Source organism: Cryptomeria japonica, chromosome 10, assembly GCF_030272615.1.
Source record: "Cryptomeria japonica chromosome 10, Sugi_1.0, whole genome shotgun sequence".
Lineage (NCBI taxonomy): Eukaryota > Viridiplantae > Streptophyta > Pinopsida > Cupressales > Cupressaceae > Cryptomeria > Cryptomeria japonica.
In genome coordinates this window covers 311,730,991-311,755,879 of record NC_081414.1, presented here as the reverse complement: position 1 = coordinate 311,755,879, position 24,889 = coordinate 311,730,991, and the positions used below count along the sequence as shown (strand labels likewise).

General features: G+C 41.1%; 1 protein-coding gene across 3 annotated transcripts in view; it reads right to left on the bottom strand.

Moving 5' to 3' along the window:
- LOC131041778 (uncharacterized) overlaps nucleotides 1-22,537 on the bottom strand; it is a 191,832-nt gene extending 169,295 nt beyond the window's left edge. Inside the window, exon 1 of one of the 3 annotated variants that reach the window (XM_057974985.2) lies at nucleotides 22,198-22,537. The gene's annotated coding sequence lies outside the window, so the exon portion shown is untranslated. Of the gene's footprint in view, nucleotides 1-14,739; nucleotides 15,148-22,197 lie in introns of those variants that run through there. The other 2 variants (XM_057974984.2, XM_057974986.2) reach the window with 2 other exon arrangements.
- Nucleotides 22,538-24,889: the final 2,352 nt, after the last annotated feature.

Here is a 24,889-nt window from a genome sequence, read left to right as displayed (position 1 = left end):
CGAATAATAATTATAAGTGTGTTATGTGTGTTTATGTTTTGCTATTGCCGAAAGGTTCTTGTCGAGTAGTTGGGAGTTAGTGACGATTGGCAACTTGGCCAACCGTCGGGTCTATATAGTGTTTGGTTGGAACCTCGGCAAGGGATCATGTATGAACCATTGGAGACATGGGAATAAAGATATAACTTTCTGGTCTGATTATTATCATCTGTCATTCGTGTTATGATGTACAATTATTCTGTTCTATGAATGCTTAGTATATGCAGGCACTGTTGTGTTATTGATTATCCACCACTATACCTTTAGGGCTAAACATTTTGGCGTCGTTGCCTGAACGAACCTAGAGATAACCATGGCGGCAGGCGGAAGCAATTAATGGGCCGACCATTTAACCAGCAATTAATTGTCGTGGACAGCGACACGCACGAAGAGAGTACCGCAGAAGAGGAACGAGAGGATCAGTTGATGGCAGACTTGGTGGAGTTGTGGGGCGTGTCGGTCACGCAGTACGTACGGCGAGAGGCTCAGGAGAGAGCCGTCTCGGAAGGTACGGTACGTGGTGAACTCATTGTCAGCACCCCCGTCTTTGACCTACTCGGAAGTATTCCAAGGTTGCTCGCCAGGAATTTGATTGCACTCCAAGACCAAAGGGAGGAAACGGCAAAGGAACTTCGACGGCAACAAGTTCTCCGACGGTACGAGGAACGGAGTCGTAGGGAGGAAGAGGAGAGGGAGGCCAGTCAGAGCCGTACCTCTGGCACTTGATGCCCCTACGGCCGAACAAAGATAGACGTACCACTGCTACCGAAGGAGTAAATGAGGGAACTGTACAACGATCCCTCCCCATAAAAGAACAGGCCAACAAGAGACGACGACTAAGAGAGGTTGCCGACTCAAGGAGTTCGGAGAAACACAACAGAAGTCGGAGTGTGAGTCGGAGTCATAGTCGGGAGAGGCAAAAAACCGTGTATGTGGAAGGAGTTGGCCAAGGTCGCCAGGAACCTGCCACTTCCAGACGTAGCGGAGGAAAATCTCGCCGACCAGGCCCCACACTCGACGTCAAGTGAAGAAGACTCCGGAACCAAATCACAAAGCACCCAATCGGAATTTTCCGAACAAGGAGAGGAGGCGGTACGAGACCTGCACGAGGAAATCGCCACTATTTTCGAAGCGACATTGTCCGGCATTAAAAACTTGTCGTTGTCAGAGGGCATCAAAATAGGAAGATCGGACCCGAAAACCCCGGGAAGGAGGGACTATAGAAGTGAAGGTGACCAAAGCCCGGTTGGCAGGGACCCAACCAGACCAGGAGCGTATGGCACCACCCGGACACATTGTACCTTCCCGGCATATAACCATTTCTAGGCACTACATAAAACCGCACAGAAAAGAACGATGGCACACACCCCGGAGAAACAAAAACTTCCAAAATTCATGGGCGACGGATCAGAGGATCCCATACGGCATTGCAAGACATGTGTTACCATCTGGGAAGCAAATGGCCAGGACGATCGGGACTACTGGGTGAAGGCATTTCTAGCCACCTTACAAGGAATAGCGATTGACTGGTACACAGACCTTGATGCGTAGCATAAAACATTCTGGAGTAATCTAAAGAAGGCCTTCAAGGGAGAATTCAAACTCCTACGGGACGACAACGAGATTGTGGCGGAAATTTACAACACCAAACAAGGAAAAAACGAAAGTGTACGTGCATATAACAGACGGCTGAGGGAACTACTAAACAAAATGGAGAACCAGCCGGCAGATGGCCTCAAGAAGCGGTGGTTCGTAGAAGGATTGGTACCATCCCTGAGAAGGACGATGAAAGTAGTATCTCTGCCATCGTACGATGAAGCATACAATCGTGCCATGGATATTGAAAATGAAAACAAGACATCCCGGGGGAAGCAACGGAGCAGCAATGGTGACAGTACGGACGACGACAGCGACGGAGGATCAAAAATAGTGCAAGCACTCCGCAAAGATATGATGAGGATGATGAAGGAGTTAAAAGGTGACAAAGAAAGCGGTAGGGAAGGAAAAGAACTATGGTGTACTGACTGCAAGACCGAAGGGCACACTAAAGGAGGTTGTCCCCGAAAAGTCTTTTGTGACATTTGCCAAGTAACGGGACATTCCACCAAGGAATGCCCGTACAACTTGAAGGCACGGAGCACACAAGTGCTCTATGCCCAACCCGACCAAACCACACCACCAACAACACCTCCAAGGCCAACAATAAACCCTGATGCCTCACCCGGAGGATACAAAAACAATCGACGGGGGAACAACAGATCCAATAATAGCACACCAAGGAACAGGATTCAATACGACGGGAAGGGGCGACCCATGATTCAATGCAAGAAGTGCAATGAATGGAGTCACTTTGCCCAAGAATGCCAAAACGGAGGTGATGTAGGAAGTTTGTTGTGCAGATGGTGTGGTCCAAAGAATCACGAGGGCATAGATTGCCCAAAACAAAAAGGGGTGAACATGCTCGATGTAGAGGGATCAAAGGAAGACGTACTGGCAATCACAAGGTTGCAAAATAAGAAAGCCATGTACCCAGATCCTCGCACAAAAAAAGAAAGACTTCAGGAGACAAGGGCAGATATCCAACGGGCAATGGCTGGAGAACGGAGGGCCTCGCACCTGGCCGCCGATACGTCGGTCCGGCCGGAACCAGAAAAAATTATCAAGCAGATGGTACAAACCACAATACATGTACAGGTGTACGACCTTCTGCAGACCATGCCACAGATAAGGATGGCTTTGACAAATATAACCATGGACACTACCCCTGGACAGGAACACCAAACGGTGGCGGACCCAAGGAAGGAACCTGGTACGGATGCCATGAATCCTATGCTACTCGCGGTGGGCGCTGGGCGAAAACCAGCAGTAGTAGAGATGGATATAATGGGACAAAAGCTTACTAGCACCATTGTTGATGGCGGGTCCGGAGTCAACGGACTACCGAAGGGAACTTGGCGAAGCATTCGCAAGCCTACCCTCTGGCAACCAACCTTCCACCTGGTCGGTGCCGACCAACACAGTATCAAACCCCTCGACACCCTCATGGCACAAAAGGTGGTAATTGGGACGCAGCAGTTCATCCTGGATTTTGTAGTCATTTCGATGGAAAGGAAAGCATACAACGGTCTTCTAGGAAGGGGGTGGTTGATCATGGCCAAAGCTAATCACAACTGGAAAAGGAATACGCTCTCAATCGAGAGTGACGGTCATAAGTATGTAATTGATCTCAGGAACCAGTCCGTCAGCGAAGAGCTCGCGTCATCAGACTCCGATTCGGAAGATTCCAATCGATGGGAGTGGGGTTCTGAAGGAGGCAGAGGCGGGAAAGAACCCGACGAAGGAGTACTGGAGTTAGACGGGTGTTCGGAGGATGGAGCCAGCTCGATGGCAGGACTTTTTCATTGGCAAATGGAGGACTATGAGGTCTTCCACCCGGAATGTCACATGCTGCAAATATGTGAGTTAGGAGAAGCAAGCGGGGAGACGGAGGAACAATCCTTTCCCCCAGAGTATGGTAGATATCAAGAAGGAATGGCAAGAGTGGATGGCACGCCAGCACACCAGTTTGAAAGGGATAAACCCATCAAGTATGAGGAACGAGATGTGGAGAAGATTAATCTAGGCAATGAAGTAGCACCTCAGATGATATTGGTAAGAGACGATTGGAACCCAATACTGAAGGCAATAGCCTTCAAGATATTTCTGAAATATAAAGATGTTTTCGCCTGGACCTACAAAGACTTGAAAGGAGTACCGCCAGAGCTGTGCGTACATCGCATAACCCTCGTACCAGGGGCCCAACCGGTACGAAGGAGGCCGTATAGGATGAACAAAAACTACGCAACCAGAGTCAATGAGGAGATCAACAAAATGCTAGAAGCAGGGATCATATTCAAAGTGGAGAGAAGTGACTGGGTTTCCCCAATAGTCATCTCCCTTAAAAAAGAAGCTAATCAGATAAGGATATATGTGGACTTCAGGTACCTAAATGCAGTAACCATAAAGGATCCATTCCTGATCCCATTCACTAACAGTATTCTGGAAGAAGTCGCCGGGCACGAGATGTACACATTCCTAGATGGATTCTCCGAGTACAACCAGATAAGTATCGCGGAAGAAGATAAGCTGAAGACCACATTTGTGGTGGAGGAAGGAGTGTATGCCTATAACCGCATGCCCTTTGGTCTATGTAACGCGCCCGCGACCTTCCAGCGAATAATTCTGCACATTTTTGACAAGATGTCAGTAGGAAATTTCAAAGCATTCCTGGATGACTGGTCGATTTTTAGCGATCAGGACACTCATTTGAAGGCCTTGGGAGAGTGCATGGAGGGATGTCGGAAGGCTAGGCTAGCTCTGAACCCAAAGAAATGCAGATTTATGGTACCACAAGGGAAACTCCTGGGCCACATCGTCTGTAAGGAAGGATTGAAGACAGACCCAAACAAGATAGGAGTAATTGTCAACATGGAAAGTCCAACGAATGTAACAGAGGTGAAATCATTCCTCGGCCACGTAGGCTACTACCGGAGGTTCATCAAGGGCTTTGCGCAGGTGTCGTGGCCATTAGATAAGTTGACAAGGAAGGGAGAGTCGTTTGTATGGGGTACGGAGCAAGAAGAAACCTTCACGGAATTAAAAGACCGACTAGTGAGTGCATCGATATTGGTATACCCAGACTGGAACAAAGAATTTCACGTGCACGTGGACGCCTCCAACTTTGCAATTGGTGCTACCCTCGCCCAGGTAGGGACACAAGGACTAGACCATTCCGTCTTCTTCGCAAGTCGACTCCTGTCAAAAGCAGAAAGGAACTATAGCACAACAGAGCGAGAGGCACTAGGGATGGTGTATGCAGTTCAGAAGTTCCGGCACTACTTGTTGGCCACACCATTCACATTTTATGTGGACCACCAGGCACTAATGTACCTAGTGAATAAACCAATCATTCAAGGAAGGGTAAGTCGGTGGCTACTACTTTTACAAGAATTCACCTTCACCATTGTCGTACGGCCAAGGAAGTCCCATGTGATTGCAGATCAGCTATCAAGGATCAAATTAGGAGAACCGGCCGAAGGAGTGAACGAAGACTTTCCAAATACACACTTGTTCCAAATTGCAATACTACCGGCCTGGTATGAAAAGATAGGGCAGTACCTATCTACTTCCACATTTCCAAGTGAGATGCCTCCAGGGGAATAGAGGAAATTAGCACTAAAGAGCAAAACCTTCCAACTAATTAATGGACTTCTATATAAGATGGGCCCCGACCAAATCTTGAGGAGGTGTGTCATGGAGGAGGAAGTTCGCGGTGCACTAAAGGAGGCACACGACGGATTGGCAAGTGGACATATGGGACCAGATGCAACCGCCAGGAAAGTGCTCCTAGTAGGGCTATGGTGGCCAACTCTACACACGGACGCCCGAGAGTGGGTGATCGGATGCGACACCTGTCAATGAGCCGGAAAACCTCTCAAGAGGGACTTCATGCCTCTCTTTCCTTCCCAGCCGCAAGAACTATTCGAACGATGGGGTCTGGACTATGTGGGACCCTTGAAACCAAGTAGCCTACACCGGTGCAAGTACATTGTGGTAGCCACAGAATACCTCACTAAGTGGGGAGAAGCTAGGGCCTTGCTCGATAACACAACTTTGAGTACGGCACGGTTCTTGTACGAACAGATTGTCACCAGGTACGGGATACCACTTCAAATCACTAGTGACAGAGGAGTGCACTTCGTCAATCAGGTAATCCGTACCATGACCGTGGAATTTAAAATATTCCATAACCTATCCAGCCCATACTATCCCCGTGCTAATGGACAGGCAGAGGCAACCAACAAAGTGTTGGTATCAATAATTTACAAGTCATGTGGGGTGGAACAAGAAGACTGGGAGGAAAGACTACCAGCTGTACTATGGGCCTACCGTACAACATACAAAGTCACTACCGGGCATACACCGTTCCAACTCATGTACGGCCAGGAGGCAGTGGTACCGGCCGAGTACACCGTGCCAAGCCTTCGGGTGGCGGTAGAAAATTGATTAGGGGACACCGAAAGCATGAATGCAAGGCTGGATGGGTTGGTAAAACTAGACGAACGGAGACTGATGGCACAATGGGCAACTGAGGTGGCACAACGTCGGAGGAAGCATTGGCACGACCAGCATCTACGGAAAGCCAACTTTCGACCGGGACAGTTAGTTTTGAAGTATAACGGTCGGAACGAACTTCGACCAAGGAAGTTCAAGGTCCGATGGCTCGAGCCCTATAAAATTAGAGAGGTCGGCAGTAATGGATCAGTGAAACTGGCAACTCTGGACAACAATCCGATCAGGGACCCCGTGAACGGTTCCAAGTTAAAAATCTACAGGGAAAGAACTAAACCTGTGATTGGGATCAACATGCTAGGATATGCCATGAGAGGACATCGGACCATTGGTCAAGACAAGGAGATCCAGGAAGATCCAGTAGTACAAGAGGAACCCTACAGGAGGGATGACGATTGGGCAAAGCCCTTAATGACCATAGAAGAACGACTTGTACCAAAAAGGGTGGAATGTGTAGCAGTTCCCAGGATTCACAAACATCTCACGAATGCGTATTTCGGAGACCCAGCTGTGTGGGTACGGGTCTCAGGATATTGGAAAAAACGGGCGCCATACGAAGGAGCTCGGGAAGGGTACGTCGCATATGACATCGACGAAGAAGCAGAAGCTCGGAGGAAAACTAGGAACCCACTTACAGAAGTGGAGCCGAGAGACCCTGAGGACGAACTCAACCTGGAAGAATATGGGGCAACCTTGGGACCATGTTTAAAAATGGTACTGAAGACAGAGGATCTATTTGTCATCGCATCCGGGGCAGGCGAGATGGAGGCTGGACCTAACTCATTATATCAGGTGATTCCCAACTCGACTGGACCACCGGAGATCGACGAAGAGAAAGTAAAATGGTACCACCAATACGGGGCCTGGTACATTGACGACCGCTACAAGGGTGTGGGACCCGCCCCACTGGTGAACAAAATATCGGATCTAGAGTATGTAGGGACCTGCTACGCCCAAGAGTGCTACAAAAGATTACCACATGTGTGTACTTGGTTGCACGACTCAGAAATAAAAGTAAGGACACCCAACAATACGCGAAGAGTGAAAAGAAGGAGCAATGAGGAGAGAGACCCGGAACCAAATAAGAAATGGAAGGAGGACAAGGGGAGGAATGACGTACTAAGGAAGGAATGGAGGAAAAGGTAGGGTAGAAGGTTGGGGAAAAGAAACCAAAAAAGACAAGGGAATTTCTTGCACGCAATAAACTCGATCAACCAGCTAGGGGTCCACGTCAAAAGGCACAAGCAGGCCAAGCTGTACCGAGGTAAACTAAAGGCAAGGAAGCTAATATTGAAAAAACTATGCCAGACAAAAGAAATAAGACGACTCGTAAAACAAGGGGTCTTAAAAGCTGAAGAGGGAAAATGCAGGGAAAAAGCAAGGAAGGCCAAATCTGCAGGCATTAAAAAATTGGAATGTCAGGCAAGTATAAGTAAACATAGTAAGGAAAAAGTAAGGTTACTAAAAAAACAAGTATTTTATGTCACATTAATAAAACACATTTACCTAACCCTAAACCTCAAAAAGGAAAGTGCTTATAAAAGTTGCCAGGAGACCCCATTAGGCACAACGCAGGAAAGAGAACCCACGAGCCAGACAGCATTGAGCAGAACTGCTGGTACGGACGCAGAAGGAGGGCCGAAGGGAGTGACCAATCCGTACGGTGTACGGATTACGTGGTCTGGAAGGCAAGAAAGACAGGGAGCTGGGCCGTACAGTGTACGGATTACCCAACAAGTTATACCGTACAACGTACAAATTCAAGACACGGAGGGTAGGAACCATTGTATGGCGTGTGCATAGTCTGGAAGGCAAGTTGAGCCGTACGGCATACGGCTTGCAGAGGTTCTACCGTACGACATACGAATTCAAGGCATCAGCGAGTTAAACAGGAACCACCGTACGGTGTACGGCACACGGAACACGGCTAAAGGGAAGACGTACTTGTACGACGTACGCAACACGAGGCACAAACTGATACTACCGTATGACATACGGCCTTCCTCCACCGTACGTGTATGACATTCAACGCATGGTGTTGACGAAAAATGGAGCAAGAACAAAAGGGACCCACCGTATGGCGTACGACTTGATCGTACGGACACTATACAAGGCAGAGGCACACCTTCACTAAACGGTGTATGGACAACGCAAACCAACGCATGCGGAAGCAAGGGAAATCCATACGATGGCAAACAAGGAAGTAGTACGACGGCAACAACCGGGCCATACGACAGGAATTTGACCGGGTAATCAAGGCACGAGGGTATAAGAGAGGAAGCGCAGAACACAAGGAAGGGACCGTACAGCGGGGAAACTGAAAGTAATACAATGGGCCGTACCAACTGGCGAGATAATCTGGCAGACGGTTATAATAAGGACGCAGGAAGGGGTTTAGTCAGAAGAACGAGGAAAGGCAATTGCAGTACAACCATAACTGCCACAGAGCCTGCCAGCAGCAGGAAAACCAAGAGCAGACCGAAGACAACAAAGGACCCGGAGGAACTCACCGCAGCCAATGTAGCATTCGAAAGTGTGACTGGCAGTGAATGTCGTACCTGGTGGGAGGAAAACCCTCCAGATCATGTGATGAAGGAATCACTTAAAAAAGCACAGGTCGACCACGCTGTGCAAATGCCCATATTTAACATTAAGGAGTTCGAGCCAGTCCTACAGACCATGGTATCCGGTTATAACCCTCACGAGCGTGCTTCGGTCATCCAGTTTCAAGGGCACACAATGCGGGTTTCATTCAAACCTAAGGATTTCAGGCACGTGTTTGGCATACCAGATAAAGGAGCAGCTACTACCAAAGAAACCAAAAACCTTACCAAGGAAAAGAAAAAATGGTTGATGGACCTGGTGTGCAGAGACGACCTTACAGAAGAACAGTGGAAGAGCGTCTGGGTCGATAGCAGAGGAATGAAGCGTAGTTTTATCGCACCAGGAGAGTGGAGGATGTTGATGGACCTGGTTAAAAGCCGCCTGGCAGGGGCCAGTCGGGCTTCAAATATCGCCATATGGATGATTGGGTTAATGAACGAGGTCAGATGCGGGAAAGTGTACAACTGGGGCCAACTCCTGCAGAACGCATCCACGACTTCCTGAGATTAGAACACAAAGCATTCTACATGTGCCATCATGCCATCAGTCTGTTCCTAGATGCAGTATGCCTACAGGTACCGCCAGAGGGTTGGGGGACATTCAAACCTCACGGACGGGTGGAACCAAATAAACCCACTATGTACTACTACATTCACCTGGACACCCTTGGCGACACAGCGTAGCCCACACGGAAGAGGAGGAAGCTAGACACATCTGTGGAAGTGGAAGAGGGTAGCAATACTAAAGGGTTCGAGGAAGCAGAAGAAACAAAAGAACTGGAAAGTGGGGATGAAGGGTTCCATTTGTCAGAACACACCACCGTAGAGGAAGAGGAGGAAACAGAATCATGCCAGCAGGAAGAAGATGAAGAAGAGGAGCAACAGGGGGGATTGCGGGCACAATGGAAGAGCACGAGGGTAAATTTTACGCCCTCAAAATTAGCCTCAGCACACCTGGTACCTCAGGAGGCACTTGCAGTCGCCAGCCCCGTAGGAGATGTACAACCTATGGGGGTACTATTCTAGAAGATTAGCGGAGGGGAGCCGCCGGCACAACAACGAGTATCGTTGCCACAGATCAGTTTAGCCGTACTGGCAGCAGAAACTAGTACGACGGAAGTAAGAACTGGTACGATGGCAGCAGAGACCAGCACAACGACAATAGGAACTAGTGTGGCGGGAACTGGTACGAGGGTAGCAGAGACTGGTACGGCATCAGCTAACTTAGAGGCAGCCCTGGGTACTATGACAGATGAGGATATAGACGCGTCGTTGGACGGGTGGCTAGGACAATTCACGCTTGCCCCACACCTGTCCCCCCTCCCCCGCACCATATAACATGGCTATCAGGCCCAACGTGACTCCAGATAGCGAGGTCACAATCCCAGATGAGGAGAGACCCACTGATCAGACACATCAGGGAAAGGACGAGCAAAGCAATGGCCTGGAGGGGACTTTCACTGGACTCCATATCACACTACTCGATCCGAGTGACCCAGCAGGCTCACTCAAACGATTCCTGACGGAGCTGCAAGGACTCTCGGATGTTGCACACGGCATGGCCCAGTTGACTGGACAAATGGAGGTTGGTAATTCAACCGACGCTACACAGCTGTGTCATTTTATGGCACAGGGGTGCAAAGATGAGTTCACGCAGCACCTCGAGCAGCAAGGATGGTCGGATAATAGTACACCTGAGATGATTCAGAACTGGACCCACAAGCGCGTGATAGGAGGCTCAGGTACCTTAGGCACCACTTTCCGCAATATGGAGGGAACTTTTCGCGAGGTGTACTTACAGATGTGGCAACATCAAGTGGAGAAAGAGGCCCAACAGATCTACATAGTAACCCTGGAAAAAGAGAGCAGGAAGCAGACGGAGTTGGCCACAATTGAAAAGAGCTTGAGGAAGGAGATGGAAATGAAGATGACTACATATGAGGCCCGCTGCAGCATGCAGGAGAAGGAGGCACAGGCATTGGCAGCCCAGGTGGCGACGCTCACTTCACAGCTGGAGCAAAAAGATGGAAAGTTGATGGAAGTTGTTCACATGGTAAAGAAAGCACGGGAACGGCAGTTAATGGCAGAAAAGAATCTAAAAACTCAGGCCGGGCAACGACCTCAGCCTACTACCACTACAGGGACACTTCCTCCCTCTTCTCAGTCTTAGCCATGTTTTATTTCAGTTTCTCTTGTCTGAGTCGTCTGGAAGACGACTACGTTTTTTGGGGGGGGATAATGTTAGGGGTAAAAACGTATGTTTGTACGAATAATAATTATAAGTGTGTTATGTGTGTTTATGTTTTGCTATTGCCGAGAGGTTCCCGTCAGGTAGTTGGGAGTTGGTGACGGTTGGCAACTTGGCCAATCGTCGGGTCTATATAGTGTTTGGTTGGAACCTCGGCAGGGGATCATGTATGAACCATTGGAGACATGGGAATAAAGATATAACTTTTTGGTCTGATTATTATCATCTGTCATTCGTGTTATGATGTACAATTATTCTGTTCTATGAATGCTTAGTATATGCAGGTACTACTGGGTTATTGATTATCCACCACTATACCTTTAGGGCTAAACAATGGCATATACCTATCCCTGTTATTTTCCAACTTACTCCTTATCACCTCCTTGGCCCTCCATGGCCTCATACACATATCCCATGGGGGGGTTTTCTCCATCCACTAGTCTCAAGACTTTTACTAAAGGCTCTGAAAATTCTACAATTCGTTTAATAGATTCCCAAAAGGTGGTAGAACACATACTCTGCCATTTGCTTGAGTTGTGAAGCCAAACTCCATCCACTCAGCTGAAACAAACATTCGCCTCAAATTACCTTTTTGTTCACATAATGTTTGTAATGCAAGGAAATATGTTGCAAATCTTGTCACCCCTTGTCGAACTAGCTACTTGCCTCCTGTGAAAGAGCGCATTATAGCCAAAACCCTCGTGTGATTATAAACAAATTTGGTAACCTTGTGAGCCTTCTGAAATGCCGCCTTAACCCATTCAATTTTTCCAATGTCCTCTAGGGTTAGATCAAGGCAATGTGCTGCACATGGTGTAAAAAACATGGAAGGGTATTTATCTGTCAGAAGTCTCCCTGCAGCAACACAAGCAGCAGCATTTTTTGGGATAAATTGAACCACATTTTGTGGCCCTACATCCATAACAACCACGTCATACATCTCAAACAATGCATTTGTGGATTTCATCATATTAGATGCATCCACAGATTTCAGAAAAACACTGCCAATCTCACAAGAGACAAGGAAGTTAATGAGAGTTTGGTTCCTTCTATCTGTCCAACCATCTGACATGATACTGCAACCAGTTCTAACCCATTGTAACCGATGTTATTTAACATATTGAACATCCTCTATTGCATCTTTCAGCATACCAACCCTCAATGACTCATAAGATGGGGCTTGAAACCCAAGTCAAACAACTGCAATAGCATCCACCATGGGTTGCAAATATGGATTTCTGGAAGCATGGAATGCCATGTGAGAGGAGTACCAAAAATTACCAATTGCCTTCTTTGCTTGTTTAGTGGCAGTTTTCCTTTATCCTGTACTCTCCAAAGTGGTTTGTGATCCTGGTGTAGTACGAGGTTGGAAGAAAGTATTAATGTTTCCTCCACCTGTGTTTGGTCCACGTGCTATAGAGTTAGGTGTTGACCCACATTCCCTGAAACTCCCATCTTCGCCATCTTCCTCATGCGAACAATTGCTCCTGGGATCTGCAGAACTAGAACCTAGTTCAGCCCCAATTCTTGCCTTTTTGGCCTTACTCTCGACAATCCCGTCAAGAGATTGCTTTGCCTGATACGAGACATCTGCAAGGCATTTTTTGCATATCTCGGTGTTGTTTCCTCGTTCTTTTGACAAATGCCATTTGAAACGATAAATCCCACCACTGATGCCCTCTAGACACCAATTGCACTTGACCTTCGTGCTACTTGGAACTGTTGTGCAGTGTGTCCACGCAAAGTCTTTTTGACGTGGCATTTTGATCAACAATCAGATCTACAAAAACATCACACTCAGTCTTTAACTTTTGAGTGAGAAAATCAAATTTTTGAGTTGATGATTTTGATGCAACAGGTTATGATGGTTTTGGCTTGTTTGAACATGTTAGAAAAATATGACTGTTTGCTGATTGCTTTGTTTTTCTAAAGTTCATTCTGTTAATGCATGATAGCTTCAGTAAGATAAATGATTGAATGAGAGATAAATGAAGTCTCTCATTCAATCATTTATCATATCGATAACTATGATAAAACCTTCAAGCAATTAATTCCTCTTTGATAGCCATTCTACATTTGCATATAAATAACCTATTCAGTTCGATCAAACCCTTAACATTGATAATCAAATTATATCTTTTGTTTATGTTCATCTATTTCTAAATCTTGCACTCGGATTTATATCGACTAACATAAGTGATAATAAATAAATGATTAATCAAGGCACCAATTAATATCGGGTTTCATATCGGGTGGCATAATAAAGGTTACCGATAGTTATTTGTTGTTAAGCCTACACCGATAGTTATCGGTTGTTAAGGCTAACATGCCGATAACTATCGACTGTTAGCATTGTGCAAACACCGATAGTCATCGGTTGATTAAGGTTAAGCATACACCGATATTTATTGGTTGTTAAAATATAAACATTCACCGGTTGACATTGGTTATTAATATGCACCGTTTGTTAGTTATATAATTAGCAAAGGAGCACGATCAAGTAATGTCTTGATCGGTCATGACCGATCAAGGCATTTCTTGGTTGTACCCCGCTTGCTATATATATATCGAATGGCATTTGTGAGAAAGGATATAGAAATTAATAAATGCTCAGCTCACCTGCCATACAAAAGAAGACAATCAGATTTATCATATAAATAGATAATACATAGATCAAGAAAATATAACTAGAATATATCTTGCACATTGAATTGAGAATTGAATATCATTTACACATTCACCATTTAAGAACATTCATATGAAACAATGCATTTGAAGACAATTTAAGCCAAATTGCATCGAACAGAAAATTCACTTTATTTCATGAGTAAGCACATCGCATACAATCTGAAATTGAGAATGCAGTTACAATTGCAGACCTGGAAATTAAGCCATTGAAGAAGAATTTCTGACCCACTAGAAACAGCAATACATTCTTCTTAACCTTATATATAGTTGAATTATACTGTTAAATTATACGTTTTGGGAAGACAAATTTTTGTCTAACAATAAAATATATACAGTATGTATTTTATATTCAATATATCTTTGAGTACTTATATATTTTAGACAGATGATTTTTCGATTTTAACAGTATATATTTTAAGAATATAGTTAGACAAATTTTAACAGTATATATTTTAACAGATAAATATAAGTATATACAGTAAAAATTTAACAGTAAAATGTATACAGTATACTGTTAGATTTTAACTGTATATACTTATATTTAACTGTATAAATTTAACAGTTAAATTTAATATATTATTAAATTAAATTTACCTTATATTTAACAGTTAAATTTAATATACTGTTAAATATATACTAATAAATTTAATAGTATATTAGTATATATTTAACAGTTAAATTTATTACTATATATTTAACTGTTAAACTTAATATACTGTTAAATATATACAGTTAAATTTAATATACTGTTAAATTAAATTAATATTTAACAGTAAAATATATACTTATATATTTTACTGTTAAATTTAACAGTATATATTTAACAGTTAAATTTAATATACTGTTAAATTAAATTTAATATACTAACAGTATATTAAATTTAACTGTTAAATTGAACAGTAAAATATATAAGTATATATTTTACTATTAAATATAAGTTAAATATATACAGTTAAATATTAATTTAATTTAACAGTATTTTAAATTTTAATTCTATAAAACAAAACTACTAGAAAAAATTTGTAAAACAAAAATATAATTTGTAAATACCTGGATGAATGTAGTGCTGGCTTGCCGCTTGGTGACCCCTGCGCTAAACCTGAAGAAACAGTCGGTGACCAATGACAAACAGGGACTTCCAATTGGTGATCCAAGGGACTTCTAAGTTCTATGTCTTCAATAATCAATCTCTATGACTTCTATGACTTCTGCGACCTGCAGACTTTGGATGAAAAACAACAAGGAGACGGTGTCCATTTGTAGATGTTTCCACAAAAATTTGGCGCCTTTTTCGTGTTTTTAGGGTTTTTGCACGAATATGTGCGATTTATTTTTTCCCCGATTAATCAGAAGACATTAATTGCGATTAATCATGTTTGAACAGGAAAAAATCATTGACCGCGGTCAACGCATATTTTGCGATTTTTAAAAGGAAAAAATCAGAACCCTCTATGATTCCCAATTAATCATTATCCATTGCAATTTTTTTTGCCAATCATTGCTTCTATGATATATATATATATATATTACTTTTTACTTTTTAGATTCTCCTTGACCTACATCAATTTAGTACCCCTAACTCTTCAATCACCTATTAAAATTTGACAAACCCTAAACACATATTGGCTTGTTCTCCTCAAACAATTATAGTTACAAATAAATTAGATATTAAAAGTATTTATTATTTGGATTTTACTCGTCCTTAAAAGTCAATAGGCTGCCTTTCAATAGAAATTGGAGGTTCTCATTGTTGGATAAGGTCCCAACTAATTCTCAATTGATGAAAATTTTCAAAAGATCATATACGTTTCTATCATCAATTGATAGTCTTCAAAAAAATAAAAAATAAAAAATAAAAAAGGGAATATAACAAAGCAAGACATAATTTATTTTCGTCCCTAATAAAAAATATTTAAATGACAAAGGGTGAACTAATGGGGCCAAAGCTGAAAAAACTGAAGCACATGCCTCATATTTTTGAAAATGGTGGAAACCTTTTGTGGTTGGAGATGTTGTTGAATATTTTGTCATTGATGTCAAAGGTACATTGTTTTTCTTTGCTTGGCTTTCTGGAAAGAGAATTGGAATGAAATGCTTATCAAGCTGCTGATCATTCATCAGATCTTCATCAGCTACTTGGCTACTTGCTTCAGTTGGTTGCTTACTTGCTTGAGCTACTTGGCTACTTGCTTCGTTGTTTGAGCTACTTGCTTGAGCTGGTTGCTTTCTTGCTTAAGCTACTTGGCTGTTTGCTTGAGCTTCTTGGTTGTCTGCATATGCTGGTTGCTTGTCAACTTCACCTGCTTGCTTGCTTCTGCTGTCAGCAAGTCTACCTTTCTGTGCCAAGTCAAATTGCTTTGTGTCAAATTCTTCAAGACAAGCGATTATATTCTAAAGGCACGATTTCCTTATTTAAGGGCGGCTACAAGTGCTGCGGTGGCCTAAAATAAATATGCATTCACTGCAATTTTGGATGGCTTCAGATTTTGATGCTTGGCGGCTTTATTTGAAACGAATTCATTCATTCATTTATTTATTTTTTGGTGCGATTGCTGCAGATGCTTCCATTGCATGTGAGTGGGGCGGCTTATTTCTGGCGACGGCTTTGTAACGTTTTTTTCTGCATTGAAGAGCCGTTTTGTATTTTTAAGGAAACGATATATTTTAGCCCTTCCTTTTCCTTGGTTGAATGTTATGGAGTCGAGCATGTATGATGAGAGTTGAGCTTATATAAAAATCATCTTTCTTCTACTATTTGCGATTTTCACCTTTGGCACGGGATATAAAATAGTAGTCTTTTCAACATGCTGGATTGTTATGAAGTTTCAGTGCATTTGAGTTGGTGCTCAAGCTGAAGTTGGTGCTTCAACTGAATGAAGTTGGTGCCTTGAGGAGGGTTGGTGCTCACTTATGTAATCTGGGTCGGTGCCTATTTGATTAATGAAAGCTATTGATCTGTCATGGTTTTTAACCCGGGGTTTTCCACGTGAAATTTGGTGTTCTCCTTGAAATTTGGTGTTCTCCTTGTTGATGTTTACTTTTTCTATTTTATTTTTCTGTTTTATGTGGTTTCATGTGTTTAAAACTTCAAAATACTAATTCACCCCCTCTGGGTATCCTCTATGTGCTCTTCAAGTGCCATAGAAAGCTAAAAAAAATTGACGAAATTGAAGCAAATGACCCATATTTTTACAAATAGTGGAAGTTCCCATGGCTGGAGATGTTGTAAAAGAAAAAAAGTTGATTCGAACTATAGCTAATTGATGACTATTTCAAAACTAATATCACTTTACAAGACAAAATGTAATTAATAGCTCTATCAATATTCTTCATCTTATCTTCCTTTTCCAATTTCAAAACCTAAGAATCCAACCCAATTTGCACTCGCACAATTCCCATTTCCAATTGAAAACATCCCTTTGAATTAAATCCTCCCTCTTGGTTTTTACAAAGTTCATCTTCATTAGATATAATAAGCTATCATAAAAAATCGTATATACATCCTAAATCTTTGTTGAGCTAAACTCCATATTGAAAGTTCCTAAATGTCATGAGAAGAACAAATTAAACCATAATGTAGCATAAACTAAATCTCCTCCATGCATGCCATTGGAATTATCTTAATCTTGATTAGTGGTTGAAGCAACAAGAGCTTTAAAATAATCAGTAACACTTACAGCAGTTTCAAATTAAACTTAAAATTTCAATCATTTTCTAAATTTCGAGAGTAATCTGTTACAGTTCCTCTTTTTTCCTTCTTAGAAATGAACCTTATACAAGAAAACATTATTTTTCCTGTACGTGCCCATTGTCACTAACTTTCAAGAATAAGATGAACCTCTTAATTGAGCAAAGAATGTATTAAGTACGAGACTAAAAAAATATACGAGCTAAGAATGTATTAAGTACGAGACTAAAAAAATATACGTGCCCATTGTCGCTAACTTTCAAGAATAAGATGAACTTCTTAATTGAGCTAAGAATGTATTAAGTACGAGACTAAAAAAATATAGAATAAAGTAATTAAATTCTAGGATAATATTCTACCAAACCTACATATCAAGATCTGTTGAAAAAAGTGCATTAAGCTTTGTGGTCCCATGGAGAGTGCATGCAGCAATTTTATGTGCAGGTGAATAATTACACTTGCATTGCAAACAGAATAAACAAATTAAACTCTCAATACCCCACTACTAGCTGGGGCTGAGATTAGTCTTAAGCAATCGCCACTCCTCAATTTTTTAAAATTCTCTTATTTGCAGTCTTGAAATGCAACAAGTTGCATATAAATGAATTAAGATATGTATAATAATTATATATTATTGACTGCTTTCCATAGTTTCATGGAGTTTCTTCGTGGAGATTCTAAGGGAAAGGGGAACGGGTTTCAGGGATGGGAGGACCAAGAGTCTAAGTTTGGGGATGGTGGGGGCTGCAGCAGGAGACAGCAATGGGGTGGTGGAAATACCCATAGTACTTAAAAATGAGTTTCAAAAAACATGTGAAGAATAAGTATAAGAATTGTAAATGAAACTTTGGTGTACTATGTAAAGTTTAAAAATTAAAACATGACAATTATTGCATTGAACATTAACAACAGTGGGCAAAGGTTTGGAACTTTGGGAGCATATCAAGAATAAGAATAAGAATTGCAAAGAAACTCTGTCATATTAAGTAATGTTTAAAATTATAAACATTTAAAGCATAGCAATTATTGCATTGATCAATAACAATGGTGGGTGGAGGTTTTGGGTAAGGGGCAACGCTTCTTGCGAGGGTTGCAAGGGTTTGGGGGCAAACCCCCAACAGGATCAAGGAGTAGTGCCCCTTGTAGGGATCTAGGGGCAAAGCCCCTAACGAGATTGAGGGGCAATACCCCCTTGCAAGGTCTGAGGGCAGCTCCCTTAGCATGCTCCATGTCGCACTACAAGGTGGGGTCAAGAGGTCGCACTACAAGGTGGGGTCAAGAGATAGAGCCCTCGCCAACAAACACATATAAGGCCTACCTTCACAATGAATGTCATTTTCACAATTTTATCACCCTTTTTGTTTTAAAATAGAATTTCTAACCGAGGGCCGCAAGAGACACCTTGGCATCCCCAAGACAATCAAGGAGTCCTCCAAATGTCCCAAGGACGTCCCAACATCCTGATGGCGTCCAGATGTCCCAACAGAAAGTGGTGATGCAGCAGGGGGCATTTCCCCAAGTCCCTACATCCCAGAAACGTGGGGATTTCTTTGGGGTGGGAACGTCCTTGTGGAACAATGCTTCTTTCCACACAGTAAGCAAATTAAATTACAAGCAGTTTACACCAAAACTTTTTTATGCAAGCAATGTATTTGCACAAAGTAAGGAGAATGCAAAGACTAGCAAGGAGTGACTATGGGTCCTCCTTTACTAAATTGCACACACCATTTTAAATTATTTTTATTTAGTAAATATTTACTATTGTAAGGAAGTTTACTTTATTTTCCACTCTTATTAAGTGGGCGATTTGTCATATTGAGCATAAATCTGGTTTTGTGACTAGCAAGGCACCCTGCTGAATTCAAACCTTGGCATCCTTTATGGGTAGTTTATAACCCTCACATGATTTTTTTTTTAATATTTTTTAATATTCAATGTTATTGTGGTAGTATTAGCATGCAGGCCCACGTGCTTTGGTAATTTTCCATGTAATCTTAATTTTAAATCATGTATTCTCTCAAATAAAGTAAGATCAGAAAAGGCCTTTGTAGAGAGTGATCCTAGGAAGTCTAAAGCCTTGTATTGACGCATCTACTACTGCTACATGATTAATGGCAACGGACTTTGTTAAGAGTATGGTTCTTTTCTAGGTTTCCAAGATAAAATGCAAATTGCTTTGAAAAATGAAAATAGTCCATCGTGTCCAAAAATATATAGGAGTGGATAAGCTAATTTACCTAGTGCTTGCAAGGTTACAACTTCAAAGTGTCCCTCACTGAGGTCGGCCTCCGAATGTTTTTTAATAAAGGTGTTTATTAACACCGCTTTATTACAATTAATTAACTTTTAATTATTATAAAATATAAATAATAAAATAATAAATATTAAAAAAAAAGTGAATTTCAAATTTAAAAACCTTGGGACCTAAATCTGGAATTAGGTATTTAAGCAGGTCCGATTGCCATTTTGGGATAGCTGGAGATTGGTATGATTTTAAGGAGTTTTCTCAAGTGGTGCAAGCTGGGATGCAAACCCCAGCTGCCCTCCTATGTTAGATCGAAAACCCTGATCTGGAATCTTACTAATTTCCTTTCCTTCTCTGTTCATTTGATCAGAATCCTACCATCTAACCCAGGTAATACATTGCCTGGTTGGGTGCCATTCTGGAGTTGGAGGAATTTTGTGATCAACTCGGTTGCAGGCCACTAAATCTGCTCATCTAGGCATTTCCAGCCGTGGCAGCTCAGAGAGTTTTGATGCTAGACATTGGAAGGAGTAGAACAAGAAATCTAGGGCTGTTTGGGCCCAGAACAAGGGTGATCTGCAGAGCGACCACGTACAAGCAACAAACAGAAAGATCTCAACATTGGAAACTTCAGAAAAAGACAGAACAGCAGTTTTATCAGGTCTACAATAAAACCAGCTATTAGGGTGATTCTAAGGTTGAGGATTAACAATTTCAATGACAACTGAAATGAAAGGATTCAGAACTTCAATTCCAGACCTGAACTTTATATTAGAAATCTAAATCAGTCCGATGATGTACAAGTTTTCCCTTGTTAAACGTGATCTAGTGTTTATCTCTCTTTCTACTCACTGTCAATTCACTGAATTTTGTTGATGTGTCACAAACTTGAGTTATGTTAAGAACCCTAGCCCTAAACTAGCAAGTTTGAGGTTGGTGAAAGAAACCGTAGCATTATTACACAAAGTGTTTTTCTAAAATGTACATAGAGTTTTGGGGGCCTATTTGGAGAGACTGAAGATTAACTAATAGCAACCTTCTGCTTAAACACAACTAATGTTTTGTACAACAAGTATGGACACAAGTTTCATATTTCTATCCACTGAATAATGAGCAGGGACCCAAGACCTGACAATTAATGGTTGTATGGTACCGAAGCAGATAAGACTAAAAGTAAAAATGCTTTAAGCAGAAAGTATTGAGTTGATTTGATTACTTCTCTTTTGGAGCTCATTTGTCAAGATAAGACTAGAGAAGCTAAGGATCACAGACATTACGTATGTAAAATGACATCAAGTAGAAATAATGTTGTGCACCTTTCTGCAGTGAAATGCAGCTAAAACCTTTTAGGGGTGCATAAAAAGCAGATTATAGGAGATTGCAATGGAAAACAACACTAGAAGAAGAAATCTGTATGAATAGAGACCACAAAAGACAAATGCAAAACTGTGCAATTTTTTTTTGCATATAGAAGACTTAGAACCGAATTTTCAGAGAGAATTCTTCCCTGATACTTTTAAGGATAGACCTGCCAGACACAATCATGTCTATAATTGTTTCTAAGAGGATGTTGAATCATTCCAAATTGATGTAAAAGCAAAGATGCTAGCTCTATTTGTGTGTGAGAAGATGATCTCTTAAATGCAGCACCCCTGTTTTTGTTGATGATCTCTCAAATGTAGAACCCTTGTTTTTGTTGAAGTAACATAGACACGTGATTTAAGAAAATAATGTATAAATATCAAATGCATATTGACATCCGATTGTACCACTGAGCTCTAACCAAGTAACCAACCATGTGAGAGGATGTAGAAATCTGGAAAACCAAGCTGTTTGTCACTTATTCAACCAATCTGTTTGTGACATTTAGTCTTTAAATAAGAAGAGCCAGTAGAATGACACAAAACTGCGAAGAAATATGCTGTATAATGTATAAGGTTTGTGAAGAAGAATGTATTAAGTTTAACAAATGAAGATGATCCAATATTCACTTTATGTAAAAATACCTCCAGCAACCATTGCATTCACAGCATCAGCAGTAGCTGGTATCCATTTAATACTAACTTAATAATTCTGTTAATGATAAGAAATTTTCATAATTCATAGAATGAATCAAAAGTTGTTTCTGGATTAAATTGTGTGCAAGATTTTTGAATCAACGTTTCGGATCACACTCCGTGATCCATCATCAAGATAAAATGATCCATTATCAAGATAAAGAGAGCCAAAAGAAAAATTTGACTCTATTTCTGAATTAAATTCCATTAATAATTCTGGCAGAAAAATTTGTCACAAAAATAACCTCAAGAAAAAGTAAAACAAAATAAACAAAACTTTGAAACCACAAAATAAACGCAAAATTCATTTCATGGTTCCTACTTGAAGAAACAGATAGGAAACTAAATATCATGCATTACAATATTATCGTATATGAAAACAGGTAAATATAAAATCACAGAACCAATGCCTTCATTTAATAGATAACAACAGAATTGTTTTCCAAACAACGAAAAAATGATCGGGCCGCGTACAGATTCCCCAAAAAAACTCATTGAAACCATGACAAGTGATTTACCTCAGATTCGTCAACGATGCCGATGAGACAAAATGGGCAGAGTTGCAGGAAAAATATTACGAAGCCCTCCAAACGCAGAATATTTTTTTAAAATGAGCTGCTTCTCCAATTTAAAATAGATCAAAAATATATCGGGGATTCAAAACTACTGAATACTGGAGCTCGAGACAAGATTTTTTGCAGCCTTCCAGACAAAATATTCGTTGCAAATTTAAATTTTTTTTCAGGTCCGTGAAAGTTGTTTTTACCGGCAGACAATTTTCCGGTAAAACCTGCTTCAAAATATGGACTATCGGTTTATGGATGAAGTAAAAAACAAATAAATATTTAGTACATTTTTTAGTCTACTTTAATATATGCTTATCCTAAACAGCAGTAGCTATTATGGCTCCAAAACTGCATTCCATGCCATGATGCGGTTCTAAAATCGCATGCCTTCCCATGATGTCATGAGACACGTTATGGGACCTGCCATTGAGCTGACGTGGAGGCATGTTGTCATTTTGTGGTTGACGAAAAGTAGTTGCACACGGCTAACATTTGTCGGTCACTCTCACGATCACGGGCACGAACACAGCTACAGTGTGTCCAAAATTTTTAAATGTCAGGCGTAAACTAAAGAAAAAGCCTCTAAAATCATTTTGGAGCCAAAATAGCTACGTTCGGCGAGGGAGAACCGAAAGGTCGAGAGAAATAATTTGGAGGTGGAGGTGGAGGTTGAATCACAGAGTGAGGGGAGCTATGGTTGCCGCAAGAAGGGCTTGCTATCTAGTCGAGGTATGTTAAACATGTGCATTGTATGAAATTTTATTTTTTTTAAATTCCTTGGGGTTTTCCTGAGTCTGCCAAAAGGTCGAGAGAAATAATCTGGAGGTGGAGGTTGCCGCGAGAAGGGCTTGCTATCCAATTGAGGTATGTTGAACATGTGCATTGTATGAAACAAAAAAATTAAAAACTCCTTGGGGTTTCCCTGAGTTTGCTAACATGTCTCCAGTTGTGTTTGTAGGGAGGAGGGATTGTATCACAAAGGTGTGCAGGAGGCATCAAAATTGGACAAGAGGCTTTATGGTTGCGAAGGTGAGGTCAAACCCACATGCATAATGTGAGTGATATGGTTTATAGATATCAACTACTAACATGAGGGTTTTTTTGTGCATGGAGGAGGGATTGTAGCGCAGAGGTGGGCAGGGGGTGTTAAGATTGGAGTGTAGGTTTTGGCGGCAACGGTAAGTTCAAACCCTAATGCATATCACAAAATTTATTTTTTGTATTTATGCGTTAATCCAGTTTTTCATCTTTTGTATTTATGTGTTAATCAACTTAGAATTAGATCTGGAATAAGCCTATGGTGGTTTGAGGCAGGGTTGTCATAGATTATGTAGAGTTGAGTAAACTAAGAATTTGATTTTGAAAAGAAAAATGTATTTTTGCAATTTTGTGTCCCATGATTCAAATTATGTCCATTTGTTCTATGATGAAGTGTAAGATGAAATCTTGGTGTATTTTTGTGTAGATATGCTTTTAATAGATTGGGTACATCAATAAAACTACGAGTAATTGATTCTAGCAGTAGTTATTAGTGTGGTTTTTTATGTTTATGATATATAGTGCAAGATCAAGATGTTCATCATGTAGTTTGTTACTAGTAGAGGCAAATTTTATAACATGTAAAGTGCTTATTAAGATTTTTTTGTCAATATGTTGCATTTCAGATTTGTATTTTCCTGAACAATATAAACTTCACTGTGAATCTCTTTATGAAATGGTTCAAAGATATTCAAACATTTATTGATGTTTTACAAAGAAGCTTTTATTAATTGTTGCAACCATTCATGGTAGATTCAAGTTCTTTTTAAATTAGCATACACCATTAGCTCTATAATGCATCATTATGGGTTCCATTTTTGGTGGAAGTATTGGCATGGGAAGCTGGGATCTTTTGCAACGTATTCACAACTAATTTTAGGTCACTTATTTCATAACTAGCTTTTTATCTATAAAGCTAAAATGCAGAGGCTTATTCCTATTGAATGAAATTTTTCTGTTTGCATAAATGCTTTTAGATTTGAACTGTACAGTATGGATAAATAAGCTACAATATATTCCAATTTGAATCACTAATTAAAACCTCTTGTATTTGAAAGTAATATAATTGACGTCGAAGCAACCTTGCACTCGTGAAAATAAAATTTGGCTGCGGATGATTCATCTAAATATTAAATATGTTTTTCATTTTAAATGTTATAATTTACTCGTTCTCCTCTCTAATACTCTATCAATTAAAATAATTTAGATTATATTTAATCCCAAAAAGGCCTCTTAAGAAAAATAGAGACCCCCTTGTTTCACAATTGGGGTTGAGTAGTTCTCCTCTGTTTTGGGTATACCAATTTAATAAACTGGAGGAATCTCCCTAGAAATCAATACTTACTCCTTGATTTTATATTATGTGGCTATAAATCAATGCGATGATGGATAGCCGAGTGGTGTGTTTTTAACTATCGAATTTGTTTATCATTTGCAGTGTTCAAGTGGACATGTCAAGAAACCAAGGTTTGTTGTCTGTGTGGTGGCTGGGTGAAGAAGAATCAACATGTATGTATATTTGCCTAATTATATGTGCTAGTTTACCATAGTGAGCGGAGTTGTGAAAGAGGAAATGTTAATTTTCTTTGTTTTCTATAGGTAAAAA